Source organism: Mesocricetus auratus, unplaced genomic scaffold, assembly GCF_017639785.1.
Source record: "Mesocricetus auratus isolate SY011 unplaced genomic scaffold, BCM_Maur_2.0 Super-Scaffold_4256, whole genome shotgun sequence".
Taxonomy (NCBI): Eukaryota; Metazoa; Chordata; class Mammalia; order Rodentia; family Cricetidae; genus Mesocricetus; species Mesocricetus auratus.
In genome coordinates this window covers 7,528,214-7,554,507 of record NW_024429182.1, presented here as the reverse complement: position 1 = coordinate 7,554,507, position 26,294 = coordinate 7,528,214, and the positions used below count along the sequence as shown (strand labels likewise).

The 26,294-nt window shown below is 46.5% G+C and overlaps 1 protein-coding gene, 1 long non-coding RNA gene and 1 other non-coding gene across 3 annotated transcripts in view; 1 reads left to right on the top strand and 2 right to left on the bottom strand.

Annotated features, from left to right (window-relative positions):
• LOC121139327 overlaps positions 1 to 10,316 on the bottom strand; it is a 30,607-nt gene extending 20,291 nt beyond the window's left edge. Inside the window, exon 1 of the long non-coding RNA XR_005876262.1 lies at positions 10,183 to 10,316. This is a non-coding gene — a long non-coding RNA (uncharacterized LOC121139327). The remainder of the gene's footprint in view (positions 1 to 10,182) is intronic.
• Rbm20 (RNA binding motif protein 20) overlaps positions 1 to 26,294 on the top strand; it is a 195,817-nt gene that overhangs the window by 46,213 nt on the left and 123,310 nt on the right. The window lies entirely within an intron of this gene.
• Positions 24,479 to 24,585, bottom strand: LOC121135703. The gene has a single exon (XR_005872801.1). It is a non-coding gene; the product is annotated as a U6 spliceosomal RNA (small nuclear RNA).

Below are 26,294 nucleotides of genomic sequence, written 5' to 3'. Positions count from 1 at the left end.
GGTGCACTGTGTCCCTCCAAACCACGAGTCCGCGTAAACTCTTCATCCCGAAGTCGCTCGCCAAGTGTTGTTACAGCAGCGAGAAGACTGACTGTAGGAAACTCAGGGCAGCCATCATCGTGTGTGTGGGGTGATGGCGCCGTGGTTCTGGTTTGCATTTCTCTTACAGCTTCCAACAGTGAACACCTTCAATGTCTGATTGCCTCTTGTATGACTTTGGAGAGACATCTTCCATGACCTTTGCCTACTTTTGAATTAGATTTTTTTTTCAGATTGCTGAGTTGTAGGATTTCTTTGTCTATTCCAGGTATTAATCCGTTATCCAGTATACATGATTGTATATCTTTTCTCCTGGTTGTGGATTGTCTTTTCACCGCTCTGACAATGTTCTTCCGAAAGCAGAGTTCTTATTTTGATGGCGGTCTGTTTTCCCACATCTTCTCTCCCTGCTTGTGTTCTGACGTCACCGCATGTAAGGGGTCAGTCTCCCTGGTTTCTTCTCAAAGGTCCACGGGTTTTAGTGGTCTTTGATATGTATTTTTGTTCATGTTTATGCGTCTGTGTGAGTGAATGCTGCATATGGGGGTACCCAGGGTGTGGGGTGCCCTGCAGCTGCAGTCACAGGCAGTTATGAGCTGCCAGATGTGGGTACTGAGAACTCATGTGTGCCTGGTGTCTGAAGTCCAGGGAGGGCATTGGAGTCCCCTGAAACTGAAGTTACAGGCAGTTGTGAGCTGCCATGTGGGTGCTGGGAATAGAACCTGGGTCCTCTGGAAGAGCAGTCAGTGCTCTTGGCTGCTGAGACATCTCTCCAGCCCTGTAAAACTTCCAGAATAACTCACTGACAAGACTCTCCTTCCCTCACTGAATGGTCATGATATGGCTGTTGAAAATTAATCCCGTGTACATGCATTTCCTTTTCAGGGCTGGAAGTTCTGTTCTCTTAGTCTGTTTGTGTCTTCATGCTGGTGTAACACCTCTCATTACTACAGAGTTACCGTTCTTTTTGAAATCAGGCACTGTGGGTTTTCCAAAGTTGTCCTGATTTTTGGAGGTTATTATTTTTTTCTACTTGGCTCTCGAGAGTCTATGTGAATTTTGGAATTTTTTCCTAATTTTGAAAGAATTCCGTTTTGGTAAGATTACATTGAATCTGCAAATGATTTAACGGTATTACGTCTTCTGACTTGTAAGTGGGGGATATCTTTCTACTTGATCTTTCATTTCTTTCTGCAGTATTTGTAGTTTTCAGTGTACAAGTTTTCCAATGACTTGCTTGTTTATTTCTTTGTCAACTAACATAGAATTATTTGTTTAATTTCCTCTATGGATTATTCATCAGTAGAGTGTATAATTGCATGTGATTTTATGTTTTTGTCTTACAACTTGACCATTTTCTTAGTAGCTAGGAAAGTTTAGCAGGGGAGGAAAGGAAAGAAGGGAGAGTGAAAAATATTTAAGTCTTACATGTAACAGCCTGTCATCTATGAACAAATAATTTTTACTTCTTCATTTCCAATTTGAATGGTTTTTTCCTGTCTCATTACTTTGGGTAGAATCTCTGACAATATGCTGAATAGATGACATCTTTGTCTTGTTCCTAATATTAAGTGAAAATCTTTTAATCTTTTTAAATCTTTCAGTCTTTTTTTTTTTTTTTTTTTTTGGTTTTTATGAGACAGGGTTTCTCTGTATTGTTTTGGAGGCTGTTGGTTCAGCCTGGCCTCGAACTCACAGAGATCCGCCTGCCTCTGCCTCCCGAGTGCTGAGATTAAAGGCGTGCTCGCCTGGCTAAATCAGTCTTAACATTAGTTATAATGTGTCGCACCTGCTGTGCGGCCTACATCCGAGAATGTAGCGAGGTGGTCGGGATAGATGACACAGAGACCGGTCGGTTGCTTTAAGAAAACTTTATGCTTCCCAAGTCAGCTTAGGAGGAGATTCCAAGTCCACTTAGGAGAGAGAAGTCTCAGGAGAAGTCCCTCCAAGAAAAAAGAGCTTCCCTTTTTAAGGACTTTTGCCATCCATTTACATACCGTTCTTTCCACTTCTCACCCTCCTGGCTGGTGGTTTAATCTCCGGCCCCAGAATCGGCCCCAGAATCGGGGAGACACTGCAGGGGGCGGGGACAGGAAGAGGCATCTAGCCGTAGGGGGTGTGAAAGTCATGGTATCTCAGTGAGCGAGCCCTTATCTGAGCCCTATCAAGAGCTTTAAAGCACTGAATTGTTTTCAGTAAACATTACACAGATGCCTGCTCCCAGGCCGAAGGGGAAGTGGGTTTCTGCTCAAGGTCTGGTGTCCCAACAATAATGTAAGCCTTGGGTTTCCATGTAAGACTTTTATTATATTGAGAAGGTTTCATTCTATTCTTGGCATATGGAGTTTTAATTTTTATCATGAGCAGAGGTTGGATTGTTGTCTGTTAAGAGAAGTCTTTTCCTTGAGAGAAGCCTTCCCGCCAGCCTGGTTCTAGAGCTGCATCAGTCCCAAATAAACACACAGGAGGCTGTATTAATTATGAAGCTGTTGGCCTTGCTTGTTTCTTACTGGCTAGCTCTGACTTAAGTAATTACCCCATAAATGTTAATCTAAGTATGTCTCTTACCGGAGAATAGTTCCGGGCTCCTACCCCATGGCGTTACATCTCGAACTCTCCTGTGTTTCTCCTTCCCAGAATCCTCCTGGACTCCTAGCCCCACCTATCTAGATTCCTATTGGCTAGCAGTAATTTATTGACATATACACAGGACTTCCCCAACAGTTGTCACATACTTTTTATGTATCAAGCAAATGGCCATGTGCTTCTCTCCCTTTTATCTTGTTAACTTGGTGTGGCTGTATTTATTGATTTTTTTTTTTTTACAATATTGAACCATCCTTGTATTCTGGAAATAAATCTCACTTGGTCACATTATTGTTTTCTCGTTGATGTGACAAAAATGCCTGAGCAACTTAAGGGAGGAGGGTTTATTTTGGCATAGTTTGAAGGGATGCCGTCTATGACAGTGAGGAGGACGTGAGGACAGAAGCAAGAGGTCATCGTAGTCATATTCAGGAAGCCTGGGAACGCTACTGTCCATAGCTAGGGTCTTCCAACCTTAATTACTGTAATCTAGAAAACACTCCATGGACATGTGCAGAGATTAGTTTTCAAGATGATTCTAGATCTTGCCAAGCTGACAATCAGCATAAACAATACCAGTCATGCTGTATACTTCTGAATGCATTGTCAAGTTCTGTCTACAGCATTTTATTAAATGATTTTTGCATCGTACTCACAAAGAACATTTGCTATGTAGTTTTCCTCCCCTTGGTGTCTTTTCTGATCTTAATATTAGGATGGTTGTCCTTACAGAACAAGAAGGTTTTTTTTTTTTATCTTTTCCTGGTTTGTAGAGGACCTACCTCAGGAAGTCTTCCTGTTAGCTCTCTAAATGCTTGGTAGCCTTCGTCCTTGGAGTCACCTGGATAAATGATCCCTTTTACTGGAAGGAGTTTGGTCACTGGTTGAATTGCCTTATTTGTCATAGGTCTCTTTCTAGTTTACACATCTTCATGGGTGGGCTTCAGCAGATCATGTATTTCTAGGTATTTTTGCTTATTTCAAGCATGGATGTGAAGATGACCGTTGCTGTTATTTATTTGTTGAGTTCTGGTGATGACATTTAAGGCCCTGAATACGCTTGGCAAGTGTTCTTCCACCGAGCTACATTCTCAGCCCCAAACATGGCCATTTTAAAACTGCACGGTTGGAAGATTGACTACTGTTCTTTGTTTTACTGAATTACTTTTCTTGTCTGAGAATGTTCCCACTTTAATTGGCATATTATTTCTTTTAACATAAAATATCAAGGAATATGAAGATTGCCTTTATATAGATTATCATTAATACATATTGTTTTTATTAGTAATGCATTTTGCCCATTAAAAATGAGAGTACATATAAATTTATCAAACTACATCTGAACTGTTTTAACATGGCAGTGGCATAGTTTATACTATAGTGTCTCCGTGAAGTTGTTGGTAAACTATCACTATTGATTGACAGCTAGACTCATTTGTGGTAAACTGGCTTGGTTTCCATGTGGTCTTTAACCTATTTACATCTATGCAGCAGAATGAACCGGTGATATATTTGGCTCAAGTTTACATTTCTCAAGTTTCTTTTCAGTAACTGGGTCAGAGAGTTTGGAGAGGCTGGAGCACCTGTGTGGGAGGGGAGTCTGCGCCTCCTCCTCGTTTGGTCCTCAGGGCAGGTGGTTTATGGTGGAGTCATTCATCCAGCCAGCGAACTATCCCTGCCATGTGCCAAGCTCTTCAGTACTAAGGGATGCTCTCCATCTAAAATAGACTCATACAAAGGAGGCATCCTCATCAGGAACCTTCATCTTCCAAAGAACCTGGACCTGTTGTCACATTGTGAGGTTAGAACATGTCCATCCTGTTCTCGGTGGTGAGGCAAATCCATCGCCAGGCGCTGTTCGTTGCTTGGCTCGGGTAGATGCTCCTTGTGTTGGGAGCTTAAGGAGCCCTCTTTGTGGGGCAGGGGCTTGAAGTGAAGTGGTGGCTCAGTTTGTGCCTGGGCCTTGGGAACTTTCTAGAATTGTGTGTGGAAACAGACCACTGTCTCTAGAGAAGAATATGAAACAGAGTGGGGATCGGTCTGTTTTATCACAGCGGGAGGCTGGACTCCAGTTAATTCAGGGAAGGGAGCGTGCAGAGCAGGTAAATTAAGAGGTTTGCATTCTCAGTAGCTCTACTGAAGCGATCAGCTGGTGAGGGACTGGGTTGAAATAGTAGTTTTCAAGCCACAGCCTTTTGACATCCGTGGGAAAACATGCCTTGCTATTGCATCACGCAAAGGGCTGAGAGAGTTTCTAACGGGAGAGTTATAATGATTTTGAGGCACATTCCACCCATTTGGGGAGGGGCTAGCCCCACACTGACCCGTTGACCTCCTACAGTGGGTTAGGTGTGTGTCGAGAAAGGCAGCAGAGGACCCGGTCTGTTGTCCAGGCCTTGAATCTCCACCCCTTTTGTCACATTGTCATGGAGACACCCCAGACGAACTTTTCAGGTGTTATTATTCCAAAGGTTTTAAAACTCATCCACACGGGATTGGATTTCATTAGGATGTCCTTAGCGAGAAAGATGACATCCTGGGTGTCAAGGGTCTGAAGCTCTCCGACCCCTGCTGCGTGGTGGCCCACAGTCTCCTGCAGTCTAGCTGAGTGCTTTAATAGTTTTGCAGACTGCAAGCCCAAGGTTGGACACTTAACATGAAATAATAATCAAATCTCGGCTCCCACAGGTGCAGAGGGCATAAATAATCCAAGTGCACACTGCCTGGGCATTGCATATCATGGACCGTTTAGATTTAATGCCCAGGCATTCACTTGAAACTGAATATGTCAGAATGTGCCTCCTGCCAGGGACGGCGAAGGCTGCTGTTTCAGAGCAGCGTGCTAGCTTGTTTGCTGGGGAGGGCTGCCTCCACCCTCTGGCGATGCTAGAGACCCTTTGATTGACATGGTCTCTGAGAAAGTTAGTTGGCCCCCTACCCAGTGTGGAGGATGGAACCCATGATGGAGACCTCTTGTGGCTGAATGAAGGGATGGTCTATTGAAGGCGGAACCCGTCGATGGCTCCTTTAACCCGAGACTCTGGAGAAGCGGACGAGTTCACTGATGGGCATGCATTACAAAAATCTCCGTTCTCAGAGTCATGCGTTTGAGCCTGAGACCACGTGAGTGGCAGAAAGTGAGTGTCGCTTTCTGCTTCAACGGCACATCCGGTGAAGGGCTCTCAGAAGTTGCAGTTCATTTCCTGGCAACCAAAGGAGAGACCACAGCTGCTGGCTGCAGGTCTGTCTGCGTCCCTCGTGTGTTTTGCAGTCATGGTGGCTGCAGGAAGACAACAGGAAGGCAGAAGGGAACCGAGGCCTAGGGAGCAGCAGCTCGCGACCCCTGCAAGCCGTGCACGTCTCAAATGCAAGACTTCCCTGGCCCCGGGGAAGGCTCTGCTATGTCTGCAATCCCCTGGCCCACTTCCCTCCACAACCATAAAGTAATTTGGTTGGGGTCTTTTCAGGCTATGTTTTGAACCCAAATTGTATCCTTAGAATCAACGCTTGCCAGGCAGGTTGGCTATGGCTTTAGATTATGTGGTTTCCTCGGCCGGCACAGTGTGTTTTTTTAAAAAAGCATGGTTCCCACATTTAAAAAACGAGGGGATTTCACATAGTGTTCAGATTGTCTGCTAGGGGGATGGGCTGCAGCTTAGTTGACAGAATGTGTGCCTAGCATGTGCTAGACCCTAGATTTGATTCCCAGCGTTGCAGAAACCATTTGTGGTTGTACGTGTCTGTAATCACAGGCTTTGGGAGGTAGAGGCAGGAGGAACAGGGGTTCAAGGTCACCCTTGACTATGTATTGAGTTTGATGCCAGCCGGACCTGAGACATCCCCCCCCCCCCCCAATAAACCCACTTGATGGTACTAGGCAAATACCCCTCGGCAGTAGCATTGGGCTGTGGTCAGACACGACCTGCCCCTTAAAGGAAGGTGCCCCCTCTTATCGCTCTCCTGCCCTGTTTGCCATGGTTTTCTTGTCCCCAGCTACGCCTCTGTCACCTGGCGTGGTCCACATGGACCCTTGAGCTTGTAATCCCTGTGTTTGGAAACGGTTTCTATTATTGATTTGGGGTTCCAGGCATTCGTTCAGTACTGACAGCGATGCAGGCACACGGGAGATGTGGCATGGGGGTGTGGCATGGGGTGTGGCATGGGGGTGTGGCTTGGAGGTGAGGTGTGGCATGGAGGTGCCCACATACAGGAGAGCTGATGTATTTTTTGTGAGGCTGCCACACAAGCAGCCAGAGTGTGGTACAGTCCTACTCTGTGAGTCGCTTCTTATGACTGCTAGGGAGCCACCATGCTGCCTGTGGCCTGGGCGCTGACGCCCCTGGGTTCTCACAACCCTCAAGCCTTAGCTCCTATCTCACCTCTCCGAGGAAGCTTCCTCCCGCCCCTTCCTCTCCTGCTGATGCCCCCTCTGACGTCGTCATAAGAAGTCCACGCCACCAACCAGCTCATCCTAACCCAGGCACTCACTCACACGGAAGAACAAAAATCCCATTTTTAGTGGGATTTTGTGTTTCAAGAAAGGTGTATAAGATATTTTTGCATGCATGCCTATGCCTGGTATGCCCTGGACCTGGAGGACAGGCTGTTGGGAAGAGGGCTGGGGACCAAACCTGAGTTCTCTGAAAGAGCAGCCGGTGCTCTTGGTCCCTGAGCCCTTTCTCCAGTCCAAAGGTCTATTCTGGGCAGCTCTTGCTTTGCATTTCCTGAATGCATCCCTTGATGCTCCACAGAGCTCTGAGCATGTAGCGGGCCCCAGTCACCACAGGCAATGGGCCAGGAATGAAGAGAACTCCAGAGGAGGCTTCAGGGGCGGCCTTCAGGAGAGCAGTTAGGAGGACTCCCAGCCTCTTCCTAGTAGCCCCCCCCCCACAGAGAGCCTGATGGGAAGCGTGCATGTCCCCCGGGGACCCGGTATCCTTACCAGAGAGTTGATACCCTATGAGGAAGGCACCAACACACGCCTGTCTGGCCACAGGCATCCCAGACAGTGTCACGCAAGGTGTCACTGGCATTCTCCCCTTTCAGCCCGACAGAGTGTCCCTTGGGGTGGCAGGGGAAGGTTCCCTGAAGGCAGCTTGGAGCTGGGAAAGGAAGGTGTCATTTTGATGACCATTCCCTCAGCCTTCTGCCACGCTCCATTGAGAGCCTTGGGCGCTTAGCTCTGTCCTACTTTTAGCTTCTGACGCAGTGATTCTGATTGCTAAAAGCAACTCGGTTGCAAATAACACCACCATGCCTTGTAACGCAGCCTCCTCCAAAAGCGCGGTAGATGCTGGCCGAGACTGGCGACCTTTTCTTAGTGAGACCTCTGTTGTCAGAGCAGCCAGCCAGACCCCGGCCTGCAGGTAGGACGGCAGAGACACACACACACACACACACACACACACACACACACACACACACACACACACACACACACACACACTTCACCCGCTGGGGTCCTGTCACATGTCACTCGGTGGGGAGGGCTCCAAGAGTGGCTTGGCTTCTTGACAGGGAACATGATGGAATGTCAGGACCTAAGCTAATGTTAAATACGTCTCGCCCAGCCAAGTCACGCACAGGCAGTGACAGAAGCCATCGGTCATTCACCACGCACCATGTGGCTGCAGGGCTCCATGGGTAGGCCCCGGCGATGACGGAGACGTAGCACACGCATAGCGGTGTGGAATGCGGGACATGGGAAAGCAGGAGGGCCTCTCTTCACAAAAGGCACACTTGGAAAAGAACACCCACTTCCTGTCCTCCTCCCCGTGTGACCCCCCCACAGCTGTTTTGTTCCTTCTTTCTCCCGCCCCTGTTACTGGGCATCTGTGTCCCGACACCGATTTGCAGGTGCCGAGCTTGACGGGGTCTATGGAGCTACACTTCCCTCCCAAAGCCCCCCTGTGGGTGGCAGGTTGAGGAGAACAGGTCTCATGCAAATTTTAGCCTTGCACAAGTTAGGGGGAGTGATACTAGCAACTGTAATACGGTTGTTTGGGCTACTCACCATGGGGAAGCTGTATGGATTAAGATTGAGGCGTGTTTAGCTGCCAACAGAAAACTCAACAGTCTGTGGATTAGAGGGACATTTGACATTTACCTAGTGCAGCGGCAGATGCCCCAGGCTTGGCTTACAAGCTCAATGAGGTCTACAGGGACTCGGAGGCTGGCCACCCTTGGTTTTCATGCCAGGAGTCTCCTGTTCACAGACAGTGAGTGACACAGGGTTCAAGGACACCCAGACACTAGGAACCAAAGCAAGAAATAAGGAGTTGGGGGGCGGGGAGCTGCCGTGGGCAGGCAACAAAAATTCTAACTTCTCTGGGAATATTTTTCAGACCGTGTGTGTGTGTGTGTGTGTGTGTGTGTGTGTGTGTGTGAATGTATGCATGCATGCATACATACGTGCATGCGTGCAGCATGGGTGGAGAGGATAGCTTTCAGGAGTTGGTTTTCTCATTCTTCCTTGAGGGTTCCGGGGCTTGAACTTACATTATTGGGTTTGGTGGCAAGCGCCATCGCACCTGCCCAGAAAATGCCCTTTCTCGATGAAACCCAATGCAGAGGCTTGAGTCATTTGGGGCTGTGACATGGTAAAATGAGACTCCATGTTCCTCTTCCCTATTTCCAACTGCACCCCAAAAGGTTCTCCCTCAGGGCACAAGCTAGAGAACTGTGTTCCTTGTGAGCTTTCCCCAGCAGAGTTCCTAGGTGGGCTTCATTTTCCTCAACTGCCCCGCCAAGGTGCAACTGAGAAGTCATACAAGGTCTTTCCTTAAAAAACAAAGCCAGACTCTGAACATCCCTCCAGCTGGTCCCTTGCATCAGCCTGGACCTCGAATGGTAGACAGGTCTTACCAGTTACCCAGTGGGAACTGTGTGAGCGGGAGCTCTAAGGTACGGTGCCCTTCTGCTTGGGAGTCTGTCTTTTGGATGTTTGATTCTAGCCCTCCTTGGCCCTGTCTTGGGAAATTATTTCTCTGCCATGATAGTTTGGGTTTGCAAGCGCCTGGCTACACACAGGTCTAGACACACTAGTGTCACCCCATCTCGGTGATTCACGGCAGCTGTCTTTTTGATGAATGTCCCCATGCACAGGCCGTGGCATTCCTGCCTTCCCCGCTTGATAATCTGAAAATCTTGTGAGCCAGGCCGCCTCACCACAGACCAACCCTGGAATGTATTGTCAGCTCCAAGTTCAGTCCCCAGAGCCCACAACAGCAAGGCGTTTGCAAGAGTCTGCGGACTTGAGGCTGATAAGGCGGAGGACTGAGGGGGTCTGTTCTGAGTGCCAAGAAACAGTCCCGGGGGACAGGGCTGCAGGGAAGGGGCCACTGTATCAATCATGGTTTTGTTTCAGCCAACCCCAGCCTTCCTTTTTATCCATTCCCAGATATATTTGCTTTTTATGGCTCCTCGGCTGTTCCCTCTGAAATGTGCCCCTACAGGTGTTCAGCCCTCATCTCTGTTCTCCAGGCTTTGGTGAAGTGGCCATAGATTTCTCCTGTACTGACTGGGAGGTTTTCCTTCAGAATCGATCAGTGTGCTTACCCGCTTCAAAGCTGGGGGCATGGAGTTTTCAGCAGGCTTTGTGGTGGGAAGGGCTTGTCCTATGTTGTCCTGGGCTCTGACTCTCTGGAGGAGAGACTGTCAGGATTAGGGTTCCACCCACCTGTCTGTCTTTGAGGTAAGATGCAGATGTCACAGAAGGGAGGGTTCTAGAACCCAGCCACCTGCAAGGGGATCAGATTCTATCAATCATTCACTGTCAACCCGTAGTTTCTTTACGTGGGACCTGGGGATTGAACTCAGGTCGTCATGCTTGGAAGGCAAATGCTTTACTGACTGAGCCATCTTCTCAACCCATGGGGTAACCTCTTTATTCTGCCCAAGTTCCTGAAGGTTTACTTACCCGTGTTGTTGGGTACATCCATCCCAGTTCATTCTTTTACTTGCTGACTGTATTTCCACAGAGTGTATACAGTCCAGTTTACATTCTTTTACTTGCTGACTGTATTTCCACAGAGTGTATACAGTCCAGTTTACATTCTTTTACTTGATGACTGTATTTCTACAGAGTGTATACAGTCCAGTTTACACTGTGTGCCCAGTGAAGAGTATCTGGACTCTGCTTTGGGGCTTTTATGAATAAAGATGCTATGAATACTCACGTACACGTTTTTTTTTTCCCCAAGAGCATACATTTCATTTCTCTGGGATAAATACCTAAGAATGAAAATCTTGGGTCTCATGACAATTGTATATTTAAATCTACTGTGTAAGTGGGTACAAAAGAATACTTGTTTATTTAAATATGTTTTGTATTAGTTACTTTTTGCCTTGCCGTGACAAAATACTTGACAAAAGTCGACTTAAGGGAGGGTTTATTTTGGCTCATGGGTTAAGGGTTCAGTTCGTCTTTGCAGGGTTCTCGGTGGCAGCATGCGGGGCAGCTGGCCACGTTGTACCAGTCAGGGCACAGCGAGATGAAAGCCAACCCTTTGCTAGCTTTCTCCTTTCGCTGCGGCCTGAGACCCCGCCCTTGGAACGGTGCCCACATTCAGCAGGAGGCTCCTCATCTCACTTGAACCTCTGCAGAAATACCTCGGTTCATCTTCTAAATCCTGCCAAGTTGGCAGTCAAGATTAACCATGTAACACGTAGTTTTCCTCCGCCAGCCGCTTTGGTTTTTCCCCGCCAGCCGCTTGGGCTCTGCCACAGTTGCGGTCCCCAAATAACACACAGGAGGCTATATTAATTATGAAGCTGTTGGCCGTTTGCTTGTTTCTTACTGGCTAACCCATAACTGTTAATCTAAGTATTTCTCTTACCGGAGAAAAGGGCCCGGACCTCTTACTTCTCTGGCAGGCTACATTGTCTCTCCCAGAATCCTCCTCAACGCCTAGTCCCACCTATCTTGCTTCCATATTGGCCAACAGTGCTTTATTGAAACATACACAGGACTTACCCCATCATCTCCTCTTTTCTGTCTAAATAAAAAGAAAGGTTTTAACTTTAACATAGTCAAATTATATATAACAGAACAGTTACCAAGTAAGAACATAGTTACAATATTTTGTCCATTAACATTTAGTAAGATTTAAAGAATATATCATCTATCCTATCTTTGTGAGTCTAAAGTCTTATATGTAGCTTATATTTTATCATAACTAAGGAAAACTATGATTAGAACTATCTGTCTTCAACTCCAAGCTCTGCTATTCAGTCTTTTATTCCTTCCTCCATACACACCCCTAGCCACGCCCAAAAGTGGGCCTGGCTAGTGACTTAGTTCACCTTCCTGTCTCTCCTCATGCCCAAAGTGGGTGTGGTTAACAGCACGGTTCCGCCCTGTCATTACCACATCCATATGCGTCTTTAGACCGCCACGTGGCCAATGGCGGAATCCTAAGTTTCCCCCCACACAACCGTGTATGTGTGTCACTTATATAGTTCTCCCAATTGCAAAACATAGTAAAATACAACACGCAGATAGATGTTAGCATGGTTGCAATCTACCCACCCTACTTTAATCTCCCCAAATCACTCTCGCTCATTTCTATGTACATTTTATTTTTACTCCTATATGAAATTTCATCCATCAGACACATTAACCACTTATCCCCACTTAAGTTCTGTGGATGTGGTATAGTGCCGCTGGATTCTTTGCCACGAAGGCACACAGATGGCTGCCAACCCATTTCCAACAGAGTCCTGTTTGCATATGAGGTCTATGAACTGGACCTATACCCTGTCTCTGTTTGCATTAGGGTCTTCTAAACTCCCAGAACAGCCCACTAGGCTCTGCTTATAAAACCACAGGGCTTTTCTAGCTTAAAGTTGCAAACATTTCCACATTTCTCCCACAAATCAGGTCCAATGGCCCAAGAACCACAAAGCCAGGTCTGTCACAGCAAGAGCCCCACTTCTCAGTGCCGATTGGTCTGGGTATCAAACCGTTGGAAACAAAAGCCATAGACTGTGCAATCAGATTATAGAAGGCTCAAAGAAGCCCAGGGTATTACAGAGATAGGGAGGGCAGTGGCGGGTGAAGGAAAAGCAGAATCTGAGAAAGAGTTGGCCATGTTGCTGCCTGGATTGGGAATTTGATGGTCCTTTGATTGGAGAATATTTCTGAAATATTTGAATTTGAAGAAAAGTTATATAATTTTTTACAAGGTACTTGTTTTTAATAAAGGCAAGGGTCATTGGAGAGCCACGGATTCGTCCAAAAGGGTGTTCTTTGTCTGCAAGAGACTTGACTTCACGCCAACAGCCTGTAATACTAGCTGCTCTAGTTTGAGGGTGTCTTCCTGAGTGCTTGTCAAGTTAGCTACCCCTGAACCCCAAAGCCATGCTTCTGGAAAGGGAGTTATAGAAACCCTGTGCTCGCTATTCAAACTGAGCAAGAGCTGTAATAGTTTAGAAACCCAAACCAACAAAATATTTCTTTAGGATTGCTGATGTGTGGTGTCTTAGAAATGTCTAACTGTTGGAAGGTTAGATGTTAGATTTTTTAAATAATAGTAAGCTATTTAAAAATTTTATCTGGAACAGGGTGTGGTGGAACGTTACTGATCCCAGCACTTGGAGGTGGAAGCAGTCAGATCTCTGTGGGGCTTGAGGCCTTTTCTTTTCTGTCTAAATATAAAGGAAGGTTTTAACTTTAAAATTTAACAGTAAAATTACATATAACAAAACAGTTATCAAGAACTATAGTTAACAAGATTTAGTCCATTAAAATTTGGCAAGATTTAAAGAAAATACTCTATCGTCTATCCTATCTTTGTAAGTCTAAAGTCTAAAGATGTAACTTATCTTTTATCAAAACCATGGAAAACCATAATCATAACTATCTGTCTTCAACACCATCAAAGACCCCAGAAGGATAATATATAACCTCTAGAATTGACAGAGCCATCTTGCTGCCTGGACAGTCACCCAAAGTTACTCTGTAACACTGGAGCATCCATCTTCAGTCCACAGATCATAGGGTCTGGCAGACTTTTTGATGAAGCAGGAACTTTAAAGGACCATCCTGTCCCTTGGCAAGTTCAGCAGTCATCTTCTTTTGTAACTTGATTGTCCAGTTTGGACAGCATGCTGTCAAGCAGTCCAGACACGAGCAGTTTCTTGTCCAAATGTCTATTCCTATTATGTTGAAGGCATCAACCATTTATAGTCAATCCTGTTTAAATGAGAACAAACATTTATAAACAATATTTGGGAATGTGATTGTAGTTCTCTGCAAACTACTTCCTGCTGTTTGGGGGCGCTGCCAATCCCGAGGGGATCCTGAGAAAACCCAGAACCCTGCTCAAATCTTGACTGTCGAATAGTTTGTGAGGCTGCATGGTCTCAGCTGTTTTGAATGTTGGATCACATGGGCCACTACTACAAGGAGCCTTGCTTGATCTAACCACAGCATTTCTGTGAGGCCCAGCGTGGCTCTGTTTCTGAGCTTTCGTCAGGGTTTCCGTGGGAATTCTTGCCAAACACATGGGTGCCGCTTGTTGATGGAGGTTTCTGTGCCACCTGGTTCTGCAGCCGTTCAGTCCCAAATAAACACACAGAGGCTCATATTAATATATTAATTATAAACTGTTTGACTGATGGCTCAGGCTTCTCATCGGCTAGCTCTCTCCTAATTATTAACCCATTTCTACTGAATTATGTATTTCCACAAGGCTGTGGCTTACCCGTCATGCTCCGGCATGTTACTCCTTCGGCAGCTGCATGGCATCTCCCCTTCAACTCTCTGTGTTTCTCTTCCCAGCCTCCTCGTAGTCTGGTAGCCCCACATGTACTTCCTGCCTGTCCATTGGCTGAAGTACTTTATTCTTCAACCAATAAGAGAAACATATATTCACAGCATACAGAAGGACATCCCCCATCAAGGCCAGCCTAGTCTACACAGAGTGTCCCAGGCCAGCCAGGGGTACTTGGTGAGACCCCTTGCTATTAAAAGCAACAAACAGACAAGAACCCCTGGAGGCAATACTTTTGCTGATTGCTCGAACTGTGTCTCACTAGTGAGTAAAGGGAATCTGTGGACTGCTTAGAGCCTCACCCCTGCCTGCTTGTCGCTGTGTTGACTTTGATCCGTCAGAGTTGGATTCTGCCTCTCCATCTGCACAGTGGTAGCGCTTGCCGTGGGCTGATAATATCATCCACACACAGTACCTGGAGTGGGCTCTGGCAAACTGTCTCTACTTCATCTGCCATAGATGTACCCACGCAGCTCTGGGCTAGCCTCATACCTCAGGGTGTCAAGTCAGTGAGCTGTATCCCTTTAGTCCTTTCCCTGGCTTGCCCCTGGAAACACAACATTCACTGAGCACCAAGGGAAAGCTGCATGGTGAGATGCGTTCACTAGAATCCAGCCTGGGTGGGAAGAGCTGTTCCGGTCCATCCCGAACTGGGAAGGAGGGAGTTCCAAGTCAGAGCGTTGAGCTATCGGAAGTGCAGGCCCCAGTGATATGAGTGGTTCTCCTTGGCTGGGGGTGCCAGGGTTCTGCAGCTGTTGCTTGGCGTAGAAGGGGCTTGGTTGTGGTTGCGCCCCGTTATAGACCATTTTCTCTTCCTCTGACCTGACCCTGCCTCCTCCTCTTTGCCCTCGCAATTGCTGAAGAATGCGGTCCCGGCCTTTCGGTGGCTTGTTGAGAGCTCTTTACAGCAGCTAGGAAGGAATTCTTGGTATTCTTATCATGTTTAAAAGGTTACACGGGGCACAGCTCAAACTGAATGGAAAATGGGCTTGAATGCCCTGGAGACTCTAGATGGCTGCGCTACTTGGGTTATTTTATATTGTAAGATGAACCTGCTACACTTTAAGGAGCCAAATAACATTCTTAATTTTATTCAGTTTAATCTTGCCAATTGATAAAGTTTTTTTCTTTTAAAGAGGAATATATTTAGTATGACTTATTGAGAGTAGTGTGGGGGAAGTGCCTTTTAATTTAAAACTTTGGAAGCATGGTACAAATCTAGTCTATAAAGGTCATTCCTGATGTAAATAATCTCAGGTGTAGATCATTAGACGTAAAATGGAGCTTAAGCGTTTACCTCTGCTAACCTGATATTCAGAGTGTACCGTAAGCATTCTATACTATTCAGAGTGTACCGTAAGCATTCTATGCTATTCAGAGTGTACCGTAAGCATTCTATGCTATTCAGAGTGTACCGTAAGCATTCTATACTATTCAGAGTGTACCGTAAGCATTCTATACTATTCAGAGTGTACCGTAAGCATTCTATACTATTCAGGGTGTACCGTAAGCATTCTATACTATTCAGGGTGTACCGTAAGCATTCTATACTATTCAGGGTGTACCGTAAGCATTCTATACTATTCAGGGTGTACCGTAAGCATTCTATACTATTCAGGGTGTACCGTAAGCATTCTATACTATTCAGGGTGTACCGTAAGCATTCTATACTATTCAGGGTGTACCGTAAGCATTCTATACTATTCAGGGTGTACCGTAAGCATTCTGTACTATTCAGAGTGTACCGTAAGCATTCTATACTATTCAGGGTGTACCGTAAGCATTCTATACTATTCAGGGTGTACCGTAAGCATTCTATACTATTCAGGGTATACCGTAAGCATTCTATACTATTCAGGGTGTACCGTAAGCATTCTATACTATTCAGGGTGTACCGTAAGCATTCTATACTATTCAGGGTGTACCGTAAGCATTCTATACTATTCAGGGTGTACCGTAAGCATTCTGTACTATTCAGAGTGTACCGTAAGCATTCTATACTATTCAGGGTGTACCGTAAGCATTCTATACTATTCAGGGTGTACCGTAAGCATTCTATACTATTCAGGGTGTACCGTAAGCATTCTATACTATTCAGGGTGTACCGTAAGCATTCTATACTATTCAGGGTGTACCGTAAGCATTCTATACTATTCAGGGTGTACCGTAAGCATTCTATACTATTCAGGGTGTACCGTAAGCATTCTATACTATTCAGGGTGTACCGTAAGCATTCTATACTATTCAGGGTGTACCGTAAGCATTCTATACTATTCAGAGTGTACCGTAAGCATTCTATACTATTCAGGGTGTACCGTAAGCATTCTATACTATTCAGGGTGTACCGTAAGCATTCTATACTATTCAGGGTGTACCGTAAGCATTCTATACTATTCAGGGTGTACCGTAAGCATTCTATACTATTCAGGGTGTACCGTAAGCATTCTATACTATTCAGAGTGTACCGTAAGCATTCTATACTATTAGCTGCATGTCAACTCATTTCAACTGGAAAACCATTACTAGACGCATAACTTAATCAAGGCTGAGCTATAAATACACTTTCAAGGTGCCTTGTCTGGGCTTATGGCCCATCCTGCCAACTCGTCCCTTGGATTCTTATAACAGCAAGAATTATTTTTGTAATAGAGGGAGAAACGATAAGGACTTAAATTTTTGATGTAGGTTCTAGATAGCAGGATTTGGGAACTCAGAACTCCTCCTGTCCCTGAAGGCAACCACAGGAAAGTAAGTGGCGTTCAGGACATGCTTTGGAATCGACTGACGGCAGGTGTTTGAGGGTGGCTTGGACTATTACAGAAGCACTCAGTGGGTGTTCGTAAACTTAGGGAGGATGGTGTGGGCCTGAGACCCAGTTTTATACCAGGCATAGATGGAATTTTCCTTCATTTTAAGTCCCAGGCTATCAATAGCTCTTTCCTTTTTCATTTGAAACATTCTTAAAGCATGTCTTCCTCAGGCCTTAATCTCAGGTCTGAAACGGGCTGCGCTGGCCCACACCTCAGCTCGCCTTTGAACCAGGACAGGGCCGTCCTTCTGAAGCCGGGTCAGGTTCAGCGTGAGATAAACAGCTTGTGATTCTAAACCCGTGTTGACATCTTATCCGCACCAGACAATGTGGCGTTGCTAATGCCCTCCTGCTGCCTGTGAGATGGCCAGGGTTTAAACGCTGGGATCTGGAGTCAAAGAGCCAGAGGCTGACCCCGGAATTCAGGTTCTGCATGCCTGCCTTAGGGCGGGTGATTCCACAGCAGGCTCAGCACAGCAGAGCGGGCACGCAGCTCATCTGTGCAAAACCTAGCAAAGGAGACAGAGTGGATAGGACATCGTTTGTCTCACTGTCTGTGGGCCGAAATGCTTCAGCTAAAGGTGTGATTTAAAAGAAAACCATATTTATGGGGTGGGGACTGAAGAGAACGTCAGCTGTTCCAGAGGACTCAAGTTTGGTTCCCAGAGCACACATAACAGCTCACAACCATGTGTGACTCCAGTTCCGGGGCACCTAACGCCCTCTTCTGGCCTTCACAGGCACTAGGCATGCGCACGGCACAGACACGGGCTCTCCAAGCATCCCAGGTACCGGGACCATGGAGGAAGGCAGATGACACCGAGGTCAGTCCGCTGGCACTGCCATCTCTGGAGGAATGTTGAAGAATCTTCATGGGAAAATAGTCACACAGTGTTGCCCTGGTGTGGGGAGGCAGACAGGTTTCCCAAGGCTCTTGAGAGAGGTGGCTTGCGGGGAGGAGACCACGCAGGAGGTCTCAGGACGGGAGACTTGAGGGGACAGGTGCGTGGGGGACCTCAGACTCCCTTCAGCCACCCTTCTCTGGCAGTCCCGGGAGCAGCTAGGAGGGAGGGGTCTGGAGTGGGGAGCTGCGGGAAGGACACATCAGAGCTGCTTTACCCGAAGCCTTCACAGCCACAGCTCTGCCTGACTTGGCAGGAGGGGAGCCGGAGAGTTTTGCCACAGGGGTGAGGTTAAAGCTTTGAAATGAACTGTGCTGAGTCTTAGAAATCTAAACAAGGCTGGGCAATGGGAAGTGTCTGGAGAAAAGACCGGGGTTAAGCTGATTTTAGGAAGCTCTCACCAGTGGGATATGGAGAGGGGTTTGTATTGCCCGGAGGGGCAGTTCTAGAAAGCTGAAAGCCTTCCATGTGTGCGCATAAAGGATCGGGGGTCCACGTTAGCCCGCCTTCTCGGTCTGGTCCAAGAGACTCGTTCACTGAGCCGCTTTCTCATCTTAAGTAGTTAGCAGGGGTCCCCCGCATCTTCCCTGGGCGCCGGCCACCCCGAGTTCTCCAACTGTGCTCTTTCCTCACCTCTGAGGGTGCCGAGTTCCTAGGTAGGGATCACATGCATGGGAGTTTTATGTATATGTATGCACATATACATGTATACGCATATGTATATGATATGTATATATCACTCTTGTGTGTATGGGTGCTTTGCACGTGTATCTGTACACCACCTGCCATGTAGCCATCATGGAGGCCGATGGAGGGTGTCTGCTCCCCTGTGAACTGTTATAGATAGTTGAATCTGTACCGTGGGTGCTAGGAACCAGACCTGGGTCCTTTGGAAGAGCAGCGAGATCTCAGCCACCGAGCCCCCATCTCTGGGATCCCATATGGTTCTCATCTTGTCTTTTTACTGTTCCTCATTTGCTGTCGTGAACTGGAGCATTAGATGACCCACAGCGGGGCTTCCCCTTCCCACCTTCCAGGAAGGCTGGCATTGTTTTGGACAGAAGAACTATCTCAACACTGTCAATAGCGGCCTCATAAAAAGTAATGGGACCCAGTAAAGCACACTTTCTGCCTTCATGTCTTTGGATTGTCATGTATTGTATTATTTTGTGTGGTCCTCACAGCAGGAGATGATACATGGAGCAAACAAGATACAGTGTCCAGTTGGGTTCCCGCTAGTTCATTGTGTGGGTTTGGGGCAGCACACAGCTCTGCCCCTCGTTTCTTTCGTTCTGAAGGGGTGTGTGTGTGTGTGTGTGTGGATGCACATTAATTATTTTAATACTTGAGTAGAGTTTAAACTACAGGCTAGTGCAATTTAGTAGCTGCTGTAATGGTCTAAATGTGACACGAGGGGAGACTCTTCAGCTGTTTCAGTCTGTGCTGATTGGGACCAATAAAGATTCTTCTAGAGACTCCAGTAATTACTTTTCTTTTATGTCACACATACTTACATACGGATGCGACTTTATCATTCTATTAGTCAGGAATCTTGTGTTGTGTGCCAGTCCCCAGTGCATCCGTGAGTATTCCTAAAAATGGTTATGAGTCATATCATCTTTCTTTCTTTGTTTTACATGTCGGGAATTAAGCTCCCTTTCCTTTAGTGTGTGAGTTTCCCCCAGAGACTTGTTGTGATGTTTCATTCGTTCTGCTTACTGTCTCAATTCCCTAAACTTTGGGGATTTCCCTGTTAAAACCATAGACTATAAGTAGTTCACATAGAGGCTGAACTAACAGGGAAGATGCAGAGAAGTGTGTGTGTGCACACGTGCATGCCCCAAATTGAAATAGCAATATAAGAAAATGTGATCAGAATTCAGAAGGCAGGGGTCTTTGAATGCCGAGCAGTTAGCTGGGCTATGGGCTACAAACATGGACTTTTTCATTGATTATTTCTGTCACCTTCCTTGTGTTTGCATTTTTAAAACACAGGCAACTGGGCTATGTTCACTGTTTGGATTCAGGATGAAGAAATATTGGTTGGCTGTAGTAATGACAGGGTTGTCTTGCCTGTTCCTGTGTTGGACAATTGCAGCCATGTAGCCAGCTTTCGAATGTAGGTTTCTGAGGACTGTATGGCCCTGCTGAGTTCTCTTTACATACTTCCTTCCACAATGACCGAGCTGGTGAAGGTGGTCTACAGGAGTCAGTGTGGAAGCCACCATCCCACAATGACCGAGCTGGTGAAGGTGGTCTACAGGGAGTTGGTATGGAAGCCACCACAGCCTCTTGCTTTCCTAATTCTTGTAGAGGTACTCATAAATATTCTACTGCTATCCATCTTCCCCAGCCCCTTCCCTCCCTTGCTCTAATAAAATTCCATCTTCCTAAATTTCATTTTGTCTTAAGAGTAATCATCTGGGGAGACTAGATGGCTTGGTGGGAAAAGGCACTTGACACCTGTCCTGAGTTCAGTCCCCAGGACCACATAGTGGAAGGAAAGAACCAGCTCCCACAAGTTGCCCTCTGACCTCCACACACACACCCATGGCATGCGTGCACCCCCCTTCCACATGGAAATAAATAACTACAATAAAAGAGGGTGATCTGCAGGGAACTGTTTTCAGTTCTTGGATGACAGGCCAAAGTAGCCCCTTCACATACGCAGGACTTACTGTCAAAATTGTCCTTGGCCCCTGGCAGCCTAGTGTGGCATCAGGCTTCAAGGTTCTTACAGCTGCCTTGAATCCCACCTTCTGCCACGCTGGGTGTACAGACTGGGGTGATGATTTCTGACCTTGTCCCTTTTATCACCAAGTCTGCCTGGCACACTGTGCCTCCCTTCTGGTCTGGGTTCTCTCGGGGGATGCCACACTTACCTACGTGGTCATGCTATGGCTGTTAGTCATGTAGTCATGGTCTTCCTCACTCACGGAGTGTGTCTAGACTGGTCTTCCCGACTGGCTGTGGGAGGTGTGCCACTGGGAGGCACTCCCAGATGACAGTACTGGAAGGCGTGTCTGTCTGTCACTCCCAGACAGTACTGGAAGGCGTGTCTGTCAGTCTGTCACTCCCAGACAGACAGTACCTCTCCAGAACTAGATGGAGAGAAGCAGTCACTTTTGAGTTAGGCTGCTTTGCAGGGATGTAGAGGTCTTTAGGGTTGAGCAGCTTGTTTGGCACATGCTGGTTTTCGTGGAGAATGGAGAACAGGACAAGCAGAGAGGTAGGCAGGGCCAAGGGCTTCGCTGGGTCGCCTGGGGACACTCCCGGCTTCCGGAGTCAGGAGCCAGTTCCTTGCTTTGTCTCAAGGACTTTGGAGCAGGTTTCTGTCAGAGCCCATTAGAAGAGTCCATCCGTAGCATCTGTTTTTTGTAAGCAATAGATGAGCCCATAGCTATGAAGATTGAAACGCTCCCGTTTTTCCTTAGAAGTCTTGGTCAGTAAGTGGAAGGCTCTCTCATTTCCAGCCCCCTTTCTCTGTATTCACACCCACATGTATGCATACACACGTGTACTTTGTGTTTCTTAAACACAGAGTGTTGTATCTTTCACTCATTGTTACATAAATCATTTCCTTGTATCCTTGTTGCTCTTTGATGTTAGTACATGTAGTACTTCATTCTTATCAAGTACTTCAGGGTTAGATGACACAAACCCTTCACTGAAATAATTAACTGGTGGACAGTTAATTGCTGTTGGACATTGGAAACCCTCCCGCCCCTGTTACAGCACTGTAAGTAAATCTGTATGTTTTCTTGCACACATATGGAGATGGCTCGCAGGTCGCCTTCTGATAGAATGACCGAGCCTTACATTTACATTTTGCCAGATAGTATTTCGAAGAGCTGTCATGAGTTGTATTCCCCATCCACAGAATAGAAGAATGATTGCTCTCACATTCTGAGGGGTGGGGGCAACTTTAGTTCTCCAATCACCCCCACACAGAAAGCTTTTTAAAAAAAGATTTATATGTATACAGTGTTCTGTCTGCCTGTATCCCCGCAGAAGAGGGCACCAGATCTCATTACAGATGGTTGTGAGCCACCATGTGCCTGCTGGGATTTGAACTCAGGACCTCTGGAAGAGCAGACAGTACCCTTAATCTCTGAGCCATCTCTCCGACCTTATGTGTCCTAAACACAGGCGAGAGCATACTCTCCTGATAGTGATTCCTTCCCACGGTGACAGAAGCAACTGAAGTCAGAAGAGGCGTGTTCTATTATGGTTAAGAAGGCAGTTTAGACTGTGACTTGTGGTGGCTGGCCCCACTCCCAGGACAGACAGGAAGCAAAGAGGTCCTTGTGGAATTGAGGCGGATCTCACTGTTGAGGTCTACAGCCAGCGAGACCACGATCTGAGCCTCCTCAACTTTCCAAAGCACTACCCTCTGGGAAACACATGCTCAAACTCAGGGCCCTGTATGGGACATTTCGTATTTACACTGAACAGTGGCGTTTCTGGTGTTTTCTGGTCTGTTAATTAGCACTCATAGTTTTCTACTCTTTAAAGATGTGGGTTGTCTTTTTCTCATTGGCCTGAATAAAGTCTTTCTGCATTAAGCATCTCAACGCTGCGTTGTTGCAAATATTTTCTTGAAGATGCTGCTTTTGGTTTTCTGGATATTTTGTTTTTTAATTAATGTATATGCACCATATGTGTGCAGTACTGTGGTTGTCAGAAGCGGGTGTTGGGCCTGTTGGGACTGGAGTTACAGGAGGTTGTGCGTTGCCATGTGGGTGCCAGGAGGCAAACTGTGTCCTCTGCAAGAGTGACAAGTGCTCTTATCCATTAGGCCAGAGCTCCACTCCAGCCCCTTAGTTTTGAAGCAAATGGTTTTTCTTTTATTTGTCTCTTGTGTGTGCAGGTGTGCGTGTATGCATGTGCGCGCATGCGTGCGCGCATGCGTGCGTGCGTGCGTGCGTGCGTGTGTGTGTGTGTGGTTTTAACCTTGATGCCCATTTTTCTTTGACCAGGTAAACTTTTCTAATGCTTATGAATTTTTTTCTTCATGATGTCTGAGTTTGGTATCTTAAGAGAAAATGCTTTTTTCTAACCCGGATTAGTGTCTCCTCTGTTATCTTTGTGAAGTGTTTAATTCAACACTGCCGTCTTTTTTTTTTTTTTAGTATGAAATTTTTATTTCTTTTTTTTTCAAGTTTGAAAAAATGCTTTGAATTTATTACAGCATAGATATCAAACCCAGATGCTTTATATATGAAAACATCTCTTTAATTCTACCTTTTTTTTTAAATTTTATTTTCCAGTTTAAATTTAGATAAGAATCAAGGTTGCTTCACAAGTCAGTTCCAGGTCCCTCTCCCATTCCCTCCCTTCCTCCCGTGCCCTCCCCCCCCGTTATCCCCTCATTTCTCCAGGGAGGGTGAGGCCCTCCATGGGGGTGTCCATAGTGTGTCATTTCATATAGGGCAGGGCCTAGACCCTTTCCCAAGAGTTCAGGGTGAGAGTGCACCTCACATTGTTCTATTGGAATCCAAAGTCTGTGTGTATACTTGGGATGGGTACTGATCTGCTGCCCAAGGCTCAATAGATTCCCTAGGCCTCCTCACTGACACCCAGATTCAGGGGGTCTTGATCAGTCCCATGCTGGCTTCCCAGGCTAATGCCTGGGATTCAAAAGTTAACCTTTGTCTGGTCAGCTGTTTCTGGGGGTTAGACCAGCCCAGTCTTAATCCCTTTGATCATCAGTCCTCCCTGGCTTTCTTGAGTTCAGCTTTCTTGAGTTCCTGGCTTTCTTGAGTTCAGCTCAGTACTTAACCAAGGGAGTCTGCCTCTTCTTCGATCAGCCACTAAATAAAGTTTCTGTTTCCCAGACTCTCTGGCCATAGGATTGTAGGCTGGCACTCCCCAGATCTATGTCTAAAATCCATATATGAGAGAGTACATGCCATGTTTCTCTTTTTGTGACTGGGTTACCTCACTCAGGATGGTTTCTTCTAGTGTCATTCATTTGCCTGCGAATCTCATGATTCCATTATTTTTTTCTGCTGAATAGTACTCCATTGTGTAGATGTACCACATTTTCTCTATCCACTCTTCGGGTGAGTGACATCTAGGTTGCTTCCAAGTTCTAGCTATTAAAATAAAGCTGCTATGAACATAGTGGAACAGACATCTTTGTTGTATGAATGGGCATCTTTTGGATATATGCCTAAGAGTGGAGTTGCTGGGTCTTGTGGTAGGTTTATTCCCATTTTTCTGAGGAATCTCCACACTGATTTCCAAAGTGGCTGAACCAGTTGGCACTCCCACCAGCAATGGAGGAGTGTCCCCCTTTCACCACATCCTCTCCAGCATAAATTGTCATTGGTGTTTTTGATTTTAGCCATTCTGACAGGGGTGAGAAAAACATGGAACGCTTCACGAATTTGCGTGTCATCCTTGCGCAGGGGCCATGCTAATCTTCTCTGTATCGTTCCAATTTTAGTATATGTGCTGCCGAAGCGAGCACCAACACTGCCGTCTTTCTTTTGGCATCTTCATATACGCGAGAACGGTGTTAGGTGCTGCTGGAGGGTTTGACGTGTGGCAGGTGTCAAGGGTTCTGCCTCCACCCTCCCTCCCTGCCTTAGTCTGTGCTGCGGTGATAAATCACCACAGCCTGGGTGCCTTTGAAAGCAAACGTTTCCTACCCCAGTTCTGGAGACGAGGGGCCAAGATCAAGACTGGCAGAAACGGAATTTGGTGGCATTGCCCGTGCCACAGTCTGGACCAAGTGTTTCCGGGTTTTTAGAGTCTTAAAGGACTTAAATGTACACATAACTAGGAATGCTGCAAGAGTGGTGGGCTGCTTGAGGTAGGGCTCCCGCAGGTGTCATTTGCGGTTTCCTTTTACTGGGTCCAGGAGGAAGTAGAACTGGTTGCTAAGGGGTAAAGTATGAGTGGTTGTGGTAGTTAGAATGTAATTGGCCCCCATACGCGCGTAGGGGTTGGCAATTGTAGACGGTGCGGCTTGGTTGGAGTAGGTGTGATCTTGCTGGAGGAAGCGTGTCACCGTGGGGGCGGGCCTTGAGGTCTCATATGCTCAAGCTACTTCAGTGTCAGTTCACTTCCTGCTGCCTGCAGATCAAGATGTAGGACTCTCAGCCCCTTCTCCAGCGCCGTGTGTGCCTGCACTCAACCATGTTGTACCATGATGATAATGGACTGAACCTCTGAAAATGCAAGCCACCCAGGTTAATTGTATTCCCTTTTATAAGAGTTGCCCCGTGGTCATGGTGTCCCTTCACAGCAATAGAAACTCTAACTCGGACAGAAGTTGGTGCCAGGGACTGAGGTATTGCTGAGATAGTCCTGATCATGTTTTGTTTGGAGGAATTTGGACTTTGATACTTTGGGTTAGGAAAGCAGCGGAATGCTTCAAGCACTGCTTAATGGGCCACACTAAGAGTTGTTTGAACTGTCAGGGGCTGGCTCAAGAGGTTCTCGAGGAGAAGAATTTTAGTGTTGCCTAGAGATCTTTCTTGTGATACTCGGGTAAAGAAAGTAGCTGCTTTTCACCCTTGTATGAAGAGTCTTCCTGAGGCTAACATGAAAAGTTTTGGATTAATTCTGTTGGCAGAGGAAATCTCAAAACATTCAAGCATAGGCTCTGTCAGGAGATTACTAGAACTCATGCTTATAAAGATTTATAATGAAAACGAGCAAGCTGAGCAAAGAAAAACACAAGCTGTACAATTTAAGGAGGAAAAGAGCACCAGGTAGCAGAACGGTGTTAAGTCCCGTGTTCAAGGAGATAAACGCATTAAGAGATGGGATTAAGGGAGTGATGCTCCCAGGCCTAAATTCCGCACAGCTGAGTTTCCAACTTGTGAAAAAGAATTAAAGGAGAGCTTAGAGCCAAGTGTGGTGGCGCACACCTTTAATCCCAGCACAGGAAGGCAGAGGCTGGCGGATCTCTGAGTTTGAGGCCAGCCTGGTCTACAGAGCAAATTCCAAAACAGCCAAGCTCAGGCAGTGAAGAAACAGTCAAAACCAGAAAGCTGGTGAAAGATGTAATTGAATGATCTGAGTTCAAGTTCAGCCTGGTCTACAGATCAGATTTCAGCACAGCCAAGCAGCTTAGGCAGTGAAAAAAAAATCAATAACAGAAAGCTGGGGAAGATGTAATTGAATGAGGGAGGGGGTGTAGGGTGAAGCCTTTTCCTTGCCAGCCGCTTT